Raw genomic sequence first — 16613 nt, 5'->3', positions numbered from 1 at the left:
TCCTGGGCTTTTGCCTCCAAAAATTCCATAAGGACGAGGATTTCTCCCAGACCAAAGCTGCCCCCTCCTCCAAACCTGGCTGCCATCGGAGGCCCAAACGCGCCCCACAAAATGACACCTGCATTGAGGGTTCTTGAGTTTGGCTTCCTGGGGAAAAGTGCCTCCTTTCGGAGTCAACTTGCCTGCGGCCCATGCAGGGCTTTTGCCTACAAAAATTCCAGAAGGACGAGGATTTCTCCCAGACCAAAGCTGCCCCCTCCTCCAAACCTGGCTGCCATCGGAGGCCCAAACGTGCCCTACAAAATGACACCTGCCAAGTGGGCTCTTGAGTTTGGCTTCTTGGGTGGAAGTGCCTCCTTTCAAAGCCAACTTGCCTGCGGCCGGTCCTGGGCTTTTGCCTACAAAAATTCCATAAGGACGAGGATTTCTCCCAGACCAAAGCTGCCCCCTCCTCCAAACCTGGCTGCCATCGGAGGCCCAAACGCGCCCTACAAAATGACATCTGCCAAGTGGGCTCTTGAGATTGGCTTCTTGCGGAAAAGTGCCTCCTTTCAAAGCCAACTTGCCTAACTAGCCTGCGGCCCGTGCTGGGCTTTAGACTACAAAAATTCCATAAGGACGAGGATTTCTCCCAGACCAAAGCTGCCCCCTCCTCCAAACCTGGCTGACATCGGAGGCCCAAACGCACCCTAGAAAATGACACCTGCCAAGTGGGCTCTTGAGTTTGGCTTCTTGGGGAAAAGTGACTCCTTTCAAAACCAACTTGCCTGCGTCCCGTCCCGGGCTTTTGCTACAAAAATTCCATAAGGACGAGGATTCCTCCCAGACCAAAGCTGCCCCCTCCTCCAAACCTGGCTGCCATCGGAAGCCCAAACGCGCCCTACAAAATGACATCTGCCAAGTGGGCTCTTGAGTTTGGCTTTCTGGGGAAAAGTGCCTCCTTTCGGAGTCAACTTGCCTGCGGCTCATGCAGGGGTTTTGCCTACAAAAATTCCATAAGGACGAGGATTTCTCCCAGACCAAAGCTGCCCCCTCCTCCAAACCTGGCTGCCATCGGAGGCCCAAACGCGCCCTACAAAATGACACCTGCCAAGTGGGCTCTTGAGTTTGGCTTCTTGGGGAAAATTGCCTCCTTTCGGAGTCAACTTGCCGGCGGCCCATGCAGGGCTTTTGCCTACAAAAATTCCATAAGGACGAGGATTCCTCCCAGACCAAAGCTGCCCCCTCCGCCAAACCTGGCTGCCATCGGAGGCCCAAACGCGCCCTACAAAATGACATCTGCCAAGCGGGCTCTTGAGTTTGGCTTCTTGAGGAAAAGTGCCTCCTTTCGGAGTCAACTTGCCGGCGGCCCATGCAGGGCTTTTGCCTCCAAAAATTCCATAAGGACGAGGATTTCTCCCAGACCAAAGCTGCCCCCTCCTCCAAACCTGGCTGCCATCGGAGGCCCAAACGCGCCCTACAAAATGACACCTGCCAAGTGGGCTCTTGAGTTTGGCTTCTTGGGGAAAAGTGCCTCCTTTCGGAGCCAACTTGCCTAACTAGCCTGCGGCCCGTGCTGGGCTTTTGCCTACAAAAATTCCATAAGGACGAGGATTTCTCCCAGACCAAAGCTGCCCCCTCCTCCAAACCTGGCTGCCATCAGAGGCCCAAACGCGCCCTACAAAATGACATCTGCCAAGTGGGCTCTTGAGTTTGGCTTCTTGGGGAAAAGTGCCTCCTTTCGGAGCCAAATTGCCTAACTTGCCTGCGGCCCGTCCCGGGCTTTTGCCTCCAAAAATTCCAGAAGGACGAGGATTTCTCCCAGACCAAAGCTGCCCCCTCCTCCAAACCTGGCTGCCATCAGAGGCCCAAACGCGCCCCACAAAATTACACCTGCATTGAGGGTTCTTGAGTTTGGCTTCCTGGGGAAAAGTGCCTCCTTTCGGAGTCAACTTGCCTGCGGCCCATGCAGGGCTTTTGCCTCCAAAAATTCCATAAGGACGAGGATTTCTCCCAGACCAAAGCTGCCCCCTCCTCCAAACCTGGCTGCCATTGGAGGCCCAAACGTGCCCTACAAAATGACACCTGCCAAGTGGGCTCTTGAGTTTGGCTTCTTGGGTGGAAGTGCCTCCTTTCAAAGCCAACTTGCCTGCGGCCCGTCCTGGGCTTTTGCCTACAAAAATTCCATAAGGACGAGGATTTCTCCCAGACCAAAGCTGCCCCCTCCTCCAAACCTGGCTGCCATCAGAGGCCCAAACGCGCCCTACAAAATGACATCTGCCAAGTGGGCTCTTGAGTTTGGCTTCTTGGGTGGAAGTGCCTGCTTTCGGAGCCAACTTGCCTAACTTGCCTGCGGCCCATCCTGGGCTTTTGCTACAAAAATTCCATAAGGACGAGGATTTCTCCCAGACCAAAGCTGCCCCCTCCTCCAAACCTGGCTGCCATCGGAGGCCCAAACGCGCCCTACAAAATGACATCTGCATTGTGGGTTCTTGAGTTTGGCTTCTTGGGGGAAAGTGCCTCCTTTCAAAGCAACTTGCCTAACTTGCCTGCGGCCCATGCGGGGTTTTTGCCTACAAAAATTCCATAAGGACGAGGATTTCTCCCAGACCAAAGCTGCCCCCTCCTCCAAACCTGGCTGCCATCAGAGGCCCAAACGCGCCCTACAAAATGACATCTGCCAAGTGGGCTCTTGAGTTTGGCTTCTTGGGGAAAAGTGCCTCCTTTCGGAGCCAAATTGCCTAACTTGCCTGCGGCCCGTCCTGGGCTTTTGCCTCAAAAATTCCAGAAGGACGAGGATTTCTCCCAGACCAAAGCTGCCCCCTCCTCCAAACCTGGCTGCCATCGGAGGCCCAAACGCGCCCCACAAAATGACACCTGCATTGAGGGTTCTTGAGTTTGGCTTCCTGGGGAAAAGTGCCTCCTTTCGGAGTCAATTTTCCTGCGGCCCATGCAGGGCTTTTGCCTCCAAAAATTCCATAAGGACGAGGATTTCTCCCAGACCAAAGCTGCCCCCTCCTCCAAACCTGGCTGCCATTGGAGGCCCAAACGTGCCCTACAAAATGACACCTGCCAAGTGGGCTCTTGAGTTTGGCTTCTTGGGGAAAAGTGCCTCCTTTCAAAGCCAACTTGCCTAACTAGCCTGCGGCCCGTGCTGTGCCTTAGACTACAAAAATTCCATAAGGACGAGGATTTCTCCCAGACCAAAGCTGCCCCCTCCTCCAAACCTGGCTGCCATCAGAGGCCCAAATGCGCCCCACAAAATGACATCTGCGAAGTGGGCTCTTGAGTTTGGCTTCTTGGGGAAAATGCCTCCTTTCGGAGCCAACTTGCCTAACTTGCCTGCGGCCCGTCCTGGGCTTTTGCCTCCAAAAATTCCATAAGGACGAGGATTTCTCCCAGACCAAAGCTGCCCCCTCCTCCAAACCTGGCTGCCATCGGAGGCCCAAACGCGCCCCACAAAATGACACCTGCATTGAGGGTTCTTGAGTTTGGCTTCCTGGGGAAAAGTGCCTCCTTTCGGAGTCAACTTGCCTGCGGCCCATGCAGGGCTTTTGCCTACAAAAATTCCAGAAGGACGAGGATTTCTCCCAGACCAAAGCTGCCCCCTCCTCCAAACCTGGCTGCCATCGGAGGCCCAAACGTGCCCTACAAAATGACACCTGCCAAGTGGGCTCTTGAGTTTGGCTTCTTGGGTGGAAGTGCCTCCTTTCAAAGCCAACTTGCCTGCGGCCCGTCCTGGGCTTTTGCCTCCAAAAATTCCATAAGGACGAGGATTTCTCCCAGACCAAAGCTGCCCCCTCCTCCAAACCTGGCTGCCATCGGAGGCCCAAACGCGCCCTACAAAATGACATCTGCCAAGTGGGCTCTTGAGATTGGCTTCTTGCGGAAAAGTGCCTCCTTTCAAAGCCAACTTGCCTAACTAGCCTGCGGCCCGTGCTGGGCTTTAGACTACAAAAATTCCATAAGGACGAGGATTTCTCCCAGACCAAAGCTGCCCCCTCCTCCAAACCTGGCTGACATCGGAGGCCCAAACGCACCCTAGAAAATGACATCTGCCAAGTGGGCTCTTGAGTTTGGCTTCTTGGGGAAAAGTGACTCCTTTCAAAACCAACTTGCCTGCGTCCCGTCCCGGGCTTTTGCTACAAAAATTCCATAAGGACGAGGATTCCTCCCAGACCAAAGCTGCCCCCTCCTCCAAACCTGGCTGCCATCGGAAGCCCAAACGCGCCCTACAAAATGACATCTGCCAAGTGGGCTCTTGAGTTTGGCTTTCTGGGGAAAAGTGCCTCCTTTCGGAGTCAACTTGCCTGCGGCTCATGCAGGGGTTTTGCCTACAAAAATTCCATAAGGACGAGGATTTCTCCCAGACCAAAGCTGCCCCCTCCTCCAAACCTGGCTGCCATCGGAGGCCCAAACGCGCCCTACAAAATGACACCTGCCAAGTGGGCTCTTGAGTTTGGCTTCTTGGGGAAAATTGCCTCCTTTCGGAGTCAACTTGCCGGCGGCCCATGCAGGGCTTTTGCCTACAAAAATTCCAGAAGGACGAGGATTTCTCCCAGACCAAAGCTGCCCCCTCCTCCAAACCTGGCTGCCATCGGAGGCCCAAACGCGCCCTACAAAATGACATCTGCCAAGTGGGCTCTTGAGTTTGGCTTCTTGGGTGGAAGTGCCTCCTTTCAAAGCCAACTTGCCTAACTAGCCTGCGGCCCGTGCTGGGCTTTAGACTACAAAAATTCCATAAGGACGAGGATTTCTCCCAGACCAAAGCTGCCCCCTCCTCCAAACCTGGCTGCCATCGGAGGCCCAAACGCGCCCTACAAAATGACATCTGCCAAGTGGGCTCTTGAGTTTGGCTTCTTGGGGAAAAGTGCCTCCTTTCGGAGCCAACTTGCCTAACTTGCCTGCGGCCCATCCTGGGCTTTTGCTACAAAAATTCCATAAGGACGAGGATTTCTCCCAGACCAAAGCTGCCCCCTCCTCCAAACCTGGCTGCCATCGGAGGCCCAAACGCGCCCTACAAAATGACATCTGCATTGTGGGTTCTTGAGTTTGGCTTCTTGGGGGAAAGTGCCTCCTTTCAAAGCAACTTGCCTAACTTGCCTGCGGCCCATGCGGGGTTTTTGCCTACAAAAATTCCATAAGGACGAGGATTTCTCCCAGACCAAAGCTGCCCCCTCCTCCAAACCTGGCTGCCATCAGAGGCCCAAACGCGCCCTACAAAATGACATCTGCCAAGTGGGCTCTTGAGTTTGGCTTCTTGGGGAAAAGTGACTCCTTTCAAAACCAAATTGCCTAACTTGCCTGCGGCCCGTCCTGGGCTTTTGCCTCAAAAATTCCAGAAGGACGAGGATTTCTCCCAGACCAAAGCTGCCCCCTCCTCCAAACCTGGCTGCCATCGGAGGCCCAAACGCGCCCCACAAAATGACACCTGCATTGAGGGTTCTTGAGTTTGGCTTCCTGGGGAAAAGTGCCTCCTTTCGGAGTCAATTTTCCTGCGGCCCATGCAGGGCTTTTGCCTCCAAAAATTCCATAAGGACGAGGATTTCTCTCAGACCAAAGCTGCCCCCTCCTCCAAACCTGGCTGCCATTGGAGGCCCAAACGTGCCCTACAAAATGACACCTGCCAAGTGGGCTCTTGAGTTTGGCTTCTTGGGTGGAAGTGCCTCCTTTCAAAGCCAACTTGCCTGCGGCCGGTCCTGGGCTTTTGCCTACAAAAATTCCATAAGGACGAGGATTTCTCCCAGACCAAAGCTGCCCCCTCCTCCAAACCTGGCTGCCATCGGAGGCCCAAACGCGCCCTACAAAATGACATCTGCCAAGTGGGCTCTTGAGATTGGCTTCTTGCGGAAAAGTGCCTCCTTTCAAAGCCAACTTGCCTAACTAGCCTGCGGCCCGTGCTGGGCTTTAGACTACAAAAATTCCATAAGGACGAGGATTTCTCCCAGACCAAAGCTGCCCCCTCCTCCAAACCTGGCTGACATCGGAGGCCCAAACGCACCCTAGAAAATGACACCTGCCAAGTGGGCTCTTGAGTTTGGCTTCTTGGGGAAAAGTGACTCCTTTCAAAACCAACTTGCCTGCGTCCCGTCCCGGGCTTTTGCTACAAAAATTCCATAAGGACGAGGATTCCTCCCAGACCAAAGCTGCCCCCTCCTCCAAACCTGGCTGCCATCGGAAGCCCAAACGCGCCCTACAAAATGACATCTGCCAAGTGGGCTCTTGAGTTTGGCTTTCTGGGGAAAAGTGCCTCCTTTCGGAGTCAACTTGCCTGCGGCTCATGCAGGGGTTTTGCCTACAAAAATTCCATAAGGACGAGGATTTCTCCCAGACCAAAGCTGCCCCCTCCTCCAAACCTGGCTGCCATCGGAGGCCCAAACGCGCCCTACAAAATGACACCTGCCAAGTGGGCTCTTGAGTTTGGCTTCTTGGGGAAAATTGCCTCCTTTCGGAGTCAACTTGCCGGCGGCCCATGCAGGGCTTTTGCCTACAAAAATTCCATAAGGACGAGGATTCCTCCCAGACCAAAGCTGCCCCCTCCGCCAAACCTGGCTGCCATCGGAGGCCCAAACGCGCCCTACAAAATGACATCTGCCAAGCGGGCTCTTGAGTTTGGCTTCTTGAGGAAAAGTGCCTCCTTTCGGAGTCAACTTGCCGGCGGCCCATGCAGGGCTTTTGCCTCCAAAAATTCCATAAGGACGAGGATTTCTCCCAGACCAAAGCTGCCCCCTCCTCCAAACCTGGCTGCCATCGGAGGCCCAAACGCGCCCCACAAAATGACATCTGCATTGAGGGTTCTTGAGTTTGGCTTCTTGGGGAAAAGTGCCTCCTTTCGGAGCCAACTTGCCTAACTTGCCTGCGGCCCGTCCTGGGCTTTTGCTACAAAAATTCCAGAAGGACGAGGAATTCTCCCAGACCAAAGCTGCCCCCTCCTCCAAACCTGGCTGCCATCGGAGGCCCAAACGCGCCCCACAAAATGACATCTGCATTGAGGGTTCTTGAGTTTGGCTTCTTGGGGAAAAGTGCCTCCTTTCGGAGCCAACTTGCCTAACTTGCCTGCGGCCCGTCCTGGGCTTTTGAGTACAAAAATTCCATATGGATGAGGATTTCTCCCAGACCAAAGCTGCCCCCTCCTCCAAACCTGGCTGCCATCGGAGGCCCAAACGTGCCCTACAAAATGACACCTGCCAAGTGGGCTCTTGAGTTTGGCTTCTTGGGTGGAAGTACCTCCTTTCAAAGCCAACTTGCCTGCGGCCCGTCCTGGGCTTTTGCCTACAAAAATTCCATAAGGACGAGGATTTCTCCCAGACCAAAGCTGCCCCCTCCTCCAAACCTGGCTGCCATTGGAGGCCCAAACGCGCCCTACAAAATGACACCTGCCAAGTGGGCTCTTGAGTTTGGCTTCTTGGGGGAAAGTGCCTCCTTTCAAAGCCAACTTGCCTAACTAGCCTGCGGCCCGTGCTGGGCCTTAGACTACAAAAATTCCATAAGGACGAGGATTTCTCCCAGACCAAAGCTGCCCCCTCCTCCAAACCTGGCAGCCATCAGAGGCCCAAATGCGCCCCACAAAATGACATCTGCGAAGTGGGCTCTTGAGTTTGGCTTCTTGGGGAAAAGAGCCTCCTTTCGGAGCCAACTTGCCTAACTTGCCTGCGGCCCGTCCTGGGCTTTTGCCTCCAAAAATTCCAGAAGGACGAGGATTTCTCCCAGACCAAAGCTGCCCCCTCCTCCAAACCTGGCTGCCATTGGAGGCCCAAACGCGCCCCACAAAATGACACCTGCATTGAGGGTTCTTGAGTTTGGCTTCTTGGGGAAAAGTGCCTCCTTTCGGAGTCAACTTGCCTGCGGCCCATGCAGGGCTTTTGCCTACAAAAATTCCAGAAGGACGAGGATTTCTCCCAGACCAAAGCTGCCCCCTCCTCCAAACCTGGCTGCCATCGGAGGCCCAAACGTGCCCTACAAAATGACACCTGCCAAGTGGGCTCTTGAGTTTGGCTTCTTGGGTGGAAGTGCCTCCTTTCAAAGCCAACTTGCCTGCGGCCCGTGCTGGGCTTTTGCCTACAAAAATTCCATAAGGACGAGGATTTCTCCCAGACCAAAGCTGCCCCCTCCTCCAAACCTGGCTGCCATCGGAGGCCCAAACGCGCCCTACAAAATGACATCTGCCAAGTGGGCTCTTGAGATTGGCTTCTTGCGGAAAAGTGCCTCCTTTCAAAGCCAACTTGCCTAACTAGCCTGCGGCCCGTGCTGGGCTTTAGACTACAAAAATTCCATAAGGACGAGGATTTCTCCCAGACCAAAGCTGCCCCCTCCTCCAAACCTGGCTGACATCGGAGGCCCAAACGCACCCTAGAAAATGACACCTGCCAAGTGGGCTCTTGAGTTTGGCTTCTTGGGGAAAAGTGACTCCTTTCAAAACCAACTTGCCTGCGTCCCGTCCCGGGCTTTTGCTACAAAAATTCCATAAGGACGAGGATTCCTCCCAGACCAAAGCTGCCCCCTCCTCCAAACCTGGCTGCCATCGGAGGCACAAACGCGCCCTACAAAATGACATCTGCCAAGTGGGCTCTTGAGTTTGGCTTTCTGGGGAAAAGTGCCTCCTTTCGGAGTCAACTTGCCTGCGACTCATGCAGGGCTTTTGCCTACAAAAATTCCATAAGGACGAGGATTTCTCCCAGACCAAAGCTGCCCCCTCCTCCAAACCTGGCTGCCATCGGTGGCCCAAACGCGCCCTACAAAATGACACCTGCCAAGTGGGCTCTTGAGTTTGGCTTCTTGGGGAAAATTGCCTCCTTTCGGAGTCAACTTGCCGGCGGCCCATGCAGGGCTTTTGCCTACAAAAATTCCATAAGGACGAGGATTCCTCCCAGACCAAAGCTGCCCCCTCCTCCAAACCTGGCTGCCATCGGAGGCCCAAACGTGCCCTACAAAATGACACCTGCCAAGTGGGCTCTTGAGTTTGGCTTCTTGGGTGGAAGTACCTCCTTTCAAAGCCAACTTGCCTGCGGCCCGTCCTGGGCTTTTGCCTACAAAAATTCCATAAGGACGAGGATTTCTCCCAGACCAAAGCTGCCCCCTCCTCCAAACCTGGCTGCCATTGGAGGCCCAAACGCGCCCTACAAAATGACACCTGCCAAGTGGGCTCTTGAGTTTGGCTTCTTGGGGGAAAGTGCCTCCTTTCAAAGCCAACTTGCCTAACTAGCCTGCGGCCCGTGCTGTGCCTTAGACTACAAAAATTCCATAAGGACGAGGATTTCTCCCAGACCAAAGCTGCCCCCTCCTCCAAACCTGGCTGCCATCAGAGGCCCAAATGCGCCCCACAAAATGACATCTGCGAAGTGGGCTCTTGAGTTTGGCTTCTTGGGGAAAAGTGCCTCCTTTCGGAGCCAACTTGCCTAACTTGCCTGCGGCCCGTCCTGGGCTTTTGCCTCCAAAAATTCCATAAGGACGAGGATTTCTCCCAGACCAAAGCTGCCCCCTCCTCCAAACCTGGCTGCCATCGGAGGCCCAAACGCGCCCCACAAAATGACACCTGCATTGAGGGTTCTTGAGTTTGGCTTCCTGGGGAAAAGTGCCTCCTTTCGGAGTCAACTTGCCTGCGGCCCATGCAGGGCTTTTGCCTACAAAAATTCCAGAAGGACGAGGATTTCTCCCAGACCAAAGCTGCCCCCTCCTCCAAACCTGGCTGCCATCGGAGGCCCAAACGTGCCCTACAAAATGACACCTGCCAAGTGGGCTCTTGAGTTTGGCTTCTTGGGTGGAAGTGCCTCCTTTCAAAGCCAACTTGCCTGCGGCCGGTCCTGGGCTTTTGCCTACAAAAATTCCATAAGGACGAGGATTTCTCCCAGACCAAAGCTGCCCCCTCCTCCAAACCTGGCTGCCATCGGAGGCCCAAACGCGCCCTACAAAATGACATCTGCCAAGTGGGCTCTTGAGATTGGCTTCTTGCGGAAAAGTGCCTCCTTTCAAAGCCAACTTGCCTAACTAGCCTGCGGCCCGTGCTGGGCTTTAGACTACAAAAATTCCATAAGGACGAGGATTTCTCCCAGACCAAAGCTGCCCCCTCCTCCAAACCTGGCTGACATCGGAGGCCCAAACGCACCCTAGAAAATGACACCTGCCAAGTGGGCTCTTGAGTTTGGCTTCTTGGGGAAAAGTGACTCCTTTCAAAACCAACTTGCCTGCGTCCCGTCCCGGGCTTTTGCTACAAAAATTCCATAAGGACGAGGATTCCTCCCAGACCAAAGCTGCCCCCTCCTCCAAACCTGGCTGCCATCGGAAGCCCAAACGCGCCCTACAAAATGACATCTGCCAAGTGGGCTCTTGAGTTTGGCTTTCTGGGGAAAAGTGCCTCCTTTCGGAGTCAACTTGCCTGCGGCTCATGCAGGGGTTTTGCCTACAAAAATTCCATAAGGACGAGGATTTCTCCCAGACCAAAGCTGCCCCCTCCTCCAAACCTGGCTGCCATCGGAGGCCCAAACGCGCCCTACAAAATGACACCTGCCAAGTGGGCTCTTGAGTTTGGCTTCTTGGGGAAAATTGCCTCCTTTCGGAGTCAACTTGCCGGCGGCCCATGCAGGGCTTTTGCCTACAAAAATTCCATAAGGACGAGGATTCCTCCCAGACCAAAGCTGCCCCCTCCGCCAAACCTGGCTGCCATCGGAGGCCCAAACGCGCCCTACAAAATGACATCTGCCAAGCGGGCTCTTGAGTTTGGCTTCTTGAGGAAAAGTGCCTCCTTTCGGAGTCAACTTGCCGGCGGCCCATGCAGGGCTTTTGCCTCCAAAAATTCCATAAGGACGAGGATTTCTCCCAGACCAAAGCTGCCCCCTCCTCCAAACCTGGCTGCCATCGGAGGCCCAAACGCGCCCTACAAAATGACACCTGCCAAGTGGGCTCTTGAGTTTGGCTTCTTGGGGAAAAGTGCCTCCTTTCGGAGCCAACTTGCCTAACTAGCCTGCGGCCCGTGCTGGGCTTTTGCCTACAAAAATTCCATAAGGACGAGGATTTCTCCCAGACCAAAGCTGCCCCCTCCTCCAAACCTGGCTGCCATCAGAGGCCCAAACGCGCCCTACAAAATGACATCTGCCAAGTGGGCTCTTGAGTTTGGCTTCTTGGGGAAAAGTGCCTCCTTTCGGAGCCAAATTGCCTAACTTGCCTGCGGCCCGTCCCGGGCTTTTGCCTCCAAAAATTCCAGAAGGACGAGGATTTCTCCCAGACCAAAGCTGCCCCCTCCTCCAAACCTGGCTGCCATCAGAGGCCCAAACGCGCCCCACAAAATTACACCTGCATTGAGGGTTCTTGAGTTTGGCTTCCTGGGGAAAAGTGCCTCCTTTCGGAGTCAACTTGCCTGCGGCCCATGCAGGGCTTTTGCCTCCAAAAATTCCATAAGGACGAGGATTTCTCCCAGACCAAAGCTGCCCCCTCCTCCAAACCTGGCTGCCATTGGAGGCCCAAACGTGCCCTACAAAATGACACCTGCCAAGTGGGCTCTTGAGTTTGGCTTCTTGGGTGGAAGTGCCTCCTTTCAAAGCCAACTTGCCTGCGGCCCGTCCTGGGCTTTTGCCTACAAAAATTCCATAAGGACGAGGATTTCTCCCAGACCAAAGCTGCCCCCTCCTCCAAACCTGGCTGCCATCAGAGGCCCAAACGCGCCCTACAAAATGACATCTGCCAAGTGGGCTCTTGAGTTTGGCTTCTTGGGTGGAAGTGCCTGCTTTCGGAGCCAACTTGCCTAACTTGCCTGCGGCCCATCCTGGGCTTTTGCTACAAAAATTCCATAAGGACGAGGATTTCTCCCAGACCAAAGCTGCCCCCTCCTCCAAACCTGGCTGCCATCGGAGGCCCAAACGCGCCCTACAAAATGACATCTGCATTGTGGGTTCTTGAGTTTGGCTTCTTGGGGGAAAGTGCCTCCTTTCAAAGCAACTTGCCTAACTTGCCTGCGGCCCATGCGGGGTTTTTGCCTACAAAAATTCCATAAGGACGAGGATTTCTCCCAGACCAAAGCTGCCCCCTCCTCCAAACCTGGCTGCCATCAGAGGCCCAAACGCGCCCTACAAAATGACATCTGCCAAGTGGGCTCTTGAGTTTGGCTTCTTGGGGAAAAGTGCCTCCTTTCGGAGCCAAATTGCCTAACTTGCCTGCGGCCCGTCCTGGGCTTTTGCCTCAAAAATTCCAGAAGGACGAGGATTTCTCCCAGACCAAAGCTGCCCCCTCCTCCAAACCTGGCTGCCATCGGAGGCCCAAACGCGCCCCACAAAATGACACCTGCATTGAGGGTTCTTGAGTTTGGCTTCCTGGGGAAAAGTGCCTCCTTTCGGAGTCAATTTTCCTGCGGCCCATGCAGGGCTTTTGCCTCCAAAAATTCCATAAGGACGAGGATTTCTCCCAGACCAAAGCTGCCCCCTCCTCCAAACCTGGCTGCCATTGGAGGCCCAAACGTGCCCTACAAAATGACACCTGCCAAGTGGGCTCTTGAGTTTGGCTTCTTGGGGAAAAGTGCCTCCTTTCAAAGCCAACTTGCCTAACTAGCCTGCGGCCCGTGCTGTGCCTTAGACTACAAAAATTCCATAAGGACGAGGATTTCTCCCAGACCAAAGCTGCCCCCTCCTCCAAACCTGGCTGCCATCAGAGGCCCAAATGCGCCCCACAAAATGACATCTGCGAAGTGGGCTCTTGAGTTTGGCTTCTTGGGGAAAATGCCTCCTTTCGGAGCCAACTTGCCTAACTTGCCTGCGGCCCGTCCTGGGCTTTTGCCTCCAAAAATTCCATAAGGACGAGGATTTCTCCCAGACCAAAGCTGCCCCCTCCTCCAAACCTGGCTGCCATCGGAGGCCCAAACGCGCCCCACAAAATGACACCTGCATTGAGGGTTCTTGAGTTTGGCTTCCTGGGGAAAAGTGCCTCCTTTCGGAGTCAACTTGCCTGCGGCCCATGCAGGGCTTTTGCCTACAAAAATTCCAGAAGGACGAGGATTTCTCCCAGACCAAAGCTGCCCCCTCCTCCAAACCTGGCTGCCATCGGAGGCCCAAACGTGCCCTACAAAATGACACCTGCCAAGTGGGCTCTTGAGTTTGGCTTCTTGGGTGGAAGTGCCTCCTTTCAAAGCCAACTTGCCTGCGGCCCGTCCTGGGCTTTTGCCTCCAAAAATTCCATAAGGACGAGGATTTCTCCCAGACCAAAGCTGCCCCCTCCTCCAAACCTGGCTGCCATCGGAGGCCCAAACGCGCCCTACAAAATGACATCTGCCAAGTGGGCTCTTGAGATTGGCTTCTTGCGGAAAAGTGCCTCCTTTCAAAGCCAACTTGCCTAACTAGCCTGCGGCCCGTGCTGGGCTTTAGACTACAAAAATTCCATAAGGACGAGGATTTCTCCCAGACCAAAGCTGCCCCCTCCTCCAAACCTGGCTGACATCGGAGGCCCAAACGCACCCTAGAAAATGACATCTGCCAAGTGGGCTCTTGAGTTTGGCTTCTTGGGGAAAAGTGACTCCTTTCAAAACCAACTTGCCTGCGTCCCGTCCCGGGCTTTTGCTACAAAAATTCCATAAGGACGAGGATTCCTCCCAGACCAAAGCTGCCCCCTCCTCCAAACCTGGCTGCCATCGGAAGCCCAAACGCGCCCTACAAAATGACATCTGCCAAGTGGGCTCTTGAGTTTGGCTTTCTGGGGAAAAGTGCCTCCTTTCGGAGTCAACTTGCCTGCGGCTCATGCAGGGGTTTTGCCTACAAAAATTCCATAAGGACGAGGATTTCTCCCAGACCAAAGCTGCCCCCTCCTCCAAACCTGGCTGCCATCGGAGGCCCAAACGCGCCCTACAAAATGACACCTGCCAAGTGGGCTCTTGAGTTTGGCTTCTTGGGGAAAATTGCCTCCTTTCGGAGTCAACTTGCCGGCGGCCCATGCAGGGCTTTTGCCTACAAAAATTCCAGAAGGACGAGGATTTCTCCCAGACCAAAGCTGCCCCCTCCTCCAAACCTGGCTGCCATCGGAGGCCCAAACGCGCCCTACAAAATGACATCTGCCAAGTGGGCTCTTGAGTTTGGCTTCTTGGGTGGAAGTGCCTCCTTTCAAAGCCAACTTGCCTAACTAGCCTGCGGCCCGTGCTGGGCTTTAGACTACAAAAATTCCATAAGGACGAGGATTTCTCCCAGACCAAAGCTGCCCCCTCCTCCAAACCTGGCTGCCATCGGAGGCCCAAACGCGCCCTACAAAATGACATCTGCCAAGTGGGCTCTTGAGTTTGGCTTCTTGGGGAAAAGTGCCTCCTTTCGGAGCCAACTTGCCTAACTTGCCTGCGGCCCATCCTGGGCTTTTGCTACAAAAATTCCATAAGGACGAGGATTTCTCCCAGACCAAAGCTGCCCCCTCCTCCAAACCTGGCTGCCATCGGAGGCCCAAACGCGCCCTACAAAATGACATCTGCATTGTGGGTTCTTGAGTTTGGCTTCTTGGGGGAAAGTGCCTCCTTTCAAAGCAACTTGCCTAACTTGCCTGCGGCCCATGCGGGGTTTTTGCCTACAAAAATTCCATAAGGACGAGGATTTCTCCCAGACCAAAGCTGCCCCCTCCTCCAAACCTGGCTGCCATCAGAGGCCCAAACGCGCCCTACAAAATGACATCTGCCAAGTGGGCTCTTGAGTTTGGCTTCTTGGGGAAAAGTGACTCCTTTCAAAACCAAATTGCCTAACTTGCCTGCGGCCCGTCCTGGGCTTTTGCCTCAAAAATTCCAGAAGGACGAGGATTTCTCCCAGACCAAAGCTGCCCCCTCCTCCAAACCTGGCTGCCATTGGAGGCCCAAACGTGCCCTACAAAATGACACCTGCCAAGTGGGCTCTTGAGTTTGGCTTCTTGGGTGGAAGTGCCTCCTTTCAAAGCCAACTTGCCTGCGGCCCGTCCTGGGCTTTTGCCTACAAAAATTCCATAAGGACGAGGATTTCTCCCAGACCAAAGCTGCCCCCTCCTCCAAACCTGGCTGCCATCGGAGGCCCAAACGCGCCCTACAAAATGACATCTGCCAAGTGGACTCTTGAGTTTGGCTTCTTGGGGAAAAGTGCCTCCTTTCGGAGCCAACTTGCCTAACTTGCCTGCGGCCCATGCGGGGTTTTTGCCTACAAAAATTCCATAAGGACGAGGATTTCTCCCAGACCAAAGCTGCCCCCTCCTCCAAACCTGGCTGCCATCGGAGGCCGAAACGTGCCCTACAAAATGACATCTGCCAAGTGGGCTCTTGAATTTGGCTTCTTGGGTGGAAGTACCTCCTTTCAAAGCCAACTTGCCTGCGGCCCGTCCTGGGCTTTTGCCTACAAAAATTCCAGAAGGACGAGGATTTCTCCCAGACCAAAGCTGCCCCCTCCTCCAAACCTGGCTGCCATCGGAGGCCCAAACGCGCCCTACAAAATGACATCTGCCAAGTGGGCTCTTGAGTTTGGCTTCTTGGGTGGAAGTGCCTCCTTTCAAAGCCAACTTGCCTAACTAGCCTGCGGCCCGTGCTGGGCTTTAGACTACAAAAATTCCATAAGGACGAGGATTTCTCCCAGACCAAAGCTGCCCCCTCCTCCAAACCTGGCTGCCATCGGAGGCCCAAACGCGCCCCACAAAATGACATCTGCATTTGAGGGTTCTTGAGTTTGGCTTCTTGGGGAAAAGTGCCTCCTTTCGGAGTCAACTTGCCTATCTTGCCTGCGGCCCATGTGGGGTTTTTGCCTACAAAAATTCCATAAGGACGAGGATTTCTCCCAGACCAAAGCTGCCCCCTCCTCCAAACCTGGCTGACATCGGAGGCCCAAACGCGCCCTACAAAATGACACCTGCCAAGTGGGCTCTTGAGTTTGGCTTCTTGGGGAAAATGACTCCTTTCAAAACCAACTTGCCTGCGTCCCGTCCTGGGCTTTTGCCTACAAAAATTCCATAAGGACGAGGATTTCTCCCAGACCAAAGCTGCCCCCTCCTCCAAACCTGGCTGCCATCGGAGGCCCAAACGCGCCCTACAAAATGACACCTGCCAAGTGGGCTCTTGAGTTTGGCTTTCTGGGGAAAAGTGCCTCCTTTCGGAGTCAACTTGCCTGCGGCTCATGCAGGGGTTTTGCCTACAAAAATTCCATAAGGACGAGGATTTCTCCCAGACCAAAGCTGCCCCCTCCTCCAAACCTGGCTGCCATCGGAGGCCCAAACGCGCCCTACAAAATGACACCTGCCAAGTGGGCTCTTGAGTTTGGCTTCTTGGGGAAAATTGCCTCCTTTCGGAGTCAACTTGCCGGCGGCCCATGCAGGGCTTTTGCCTACAAAAATTCCATAAGGACGAGGATTTCTCCCAGAACAAAGCTGCCCCCTCCTCCAAACCTGGCTGCCATCGGAGGCCCAAACGCGCCCTACAAAATGACATCTGCATTGTGGGTTCTTGAGTTTGGCTTCTTGGGGAAAAGTGCCTCCTTTCGGAGCCAACTTGCCTAACTTGCCTGCGGCCCGTCCTGGGCTTTTGAGTACAAAAATTCCAGAAGGACGAGGATTTCTCCCAGACCAAAGCTGCCCCCTCCTCCAAACCTGGCTGCCATCGGAGGCCCAAACGCGCCCTACAAAATGACACCTGCCAAGTGGGCTCTTGAGTTTGGCTTCTTGGGGAAAAGTGCCTC

This window comes from Cinclus cinclus, chromosome 27 (genome assembly GCF_963662255.1).
Source record: "Cinclus cinclus chromosome 27, bCinCin1.1, whole genome shotgun sequence".
Taxonomy (NCBI): domain Eukaryota; kingdom Metazoa; phylum Chordata; class Aves; order Passeriformes; family Cinclidae; genus Cinclus; species Cinclus cinclus.
Note: the sequence above shows the minus strand (reverse complement) of the source record.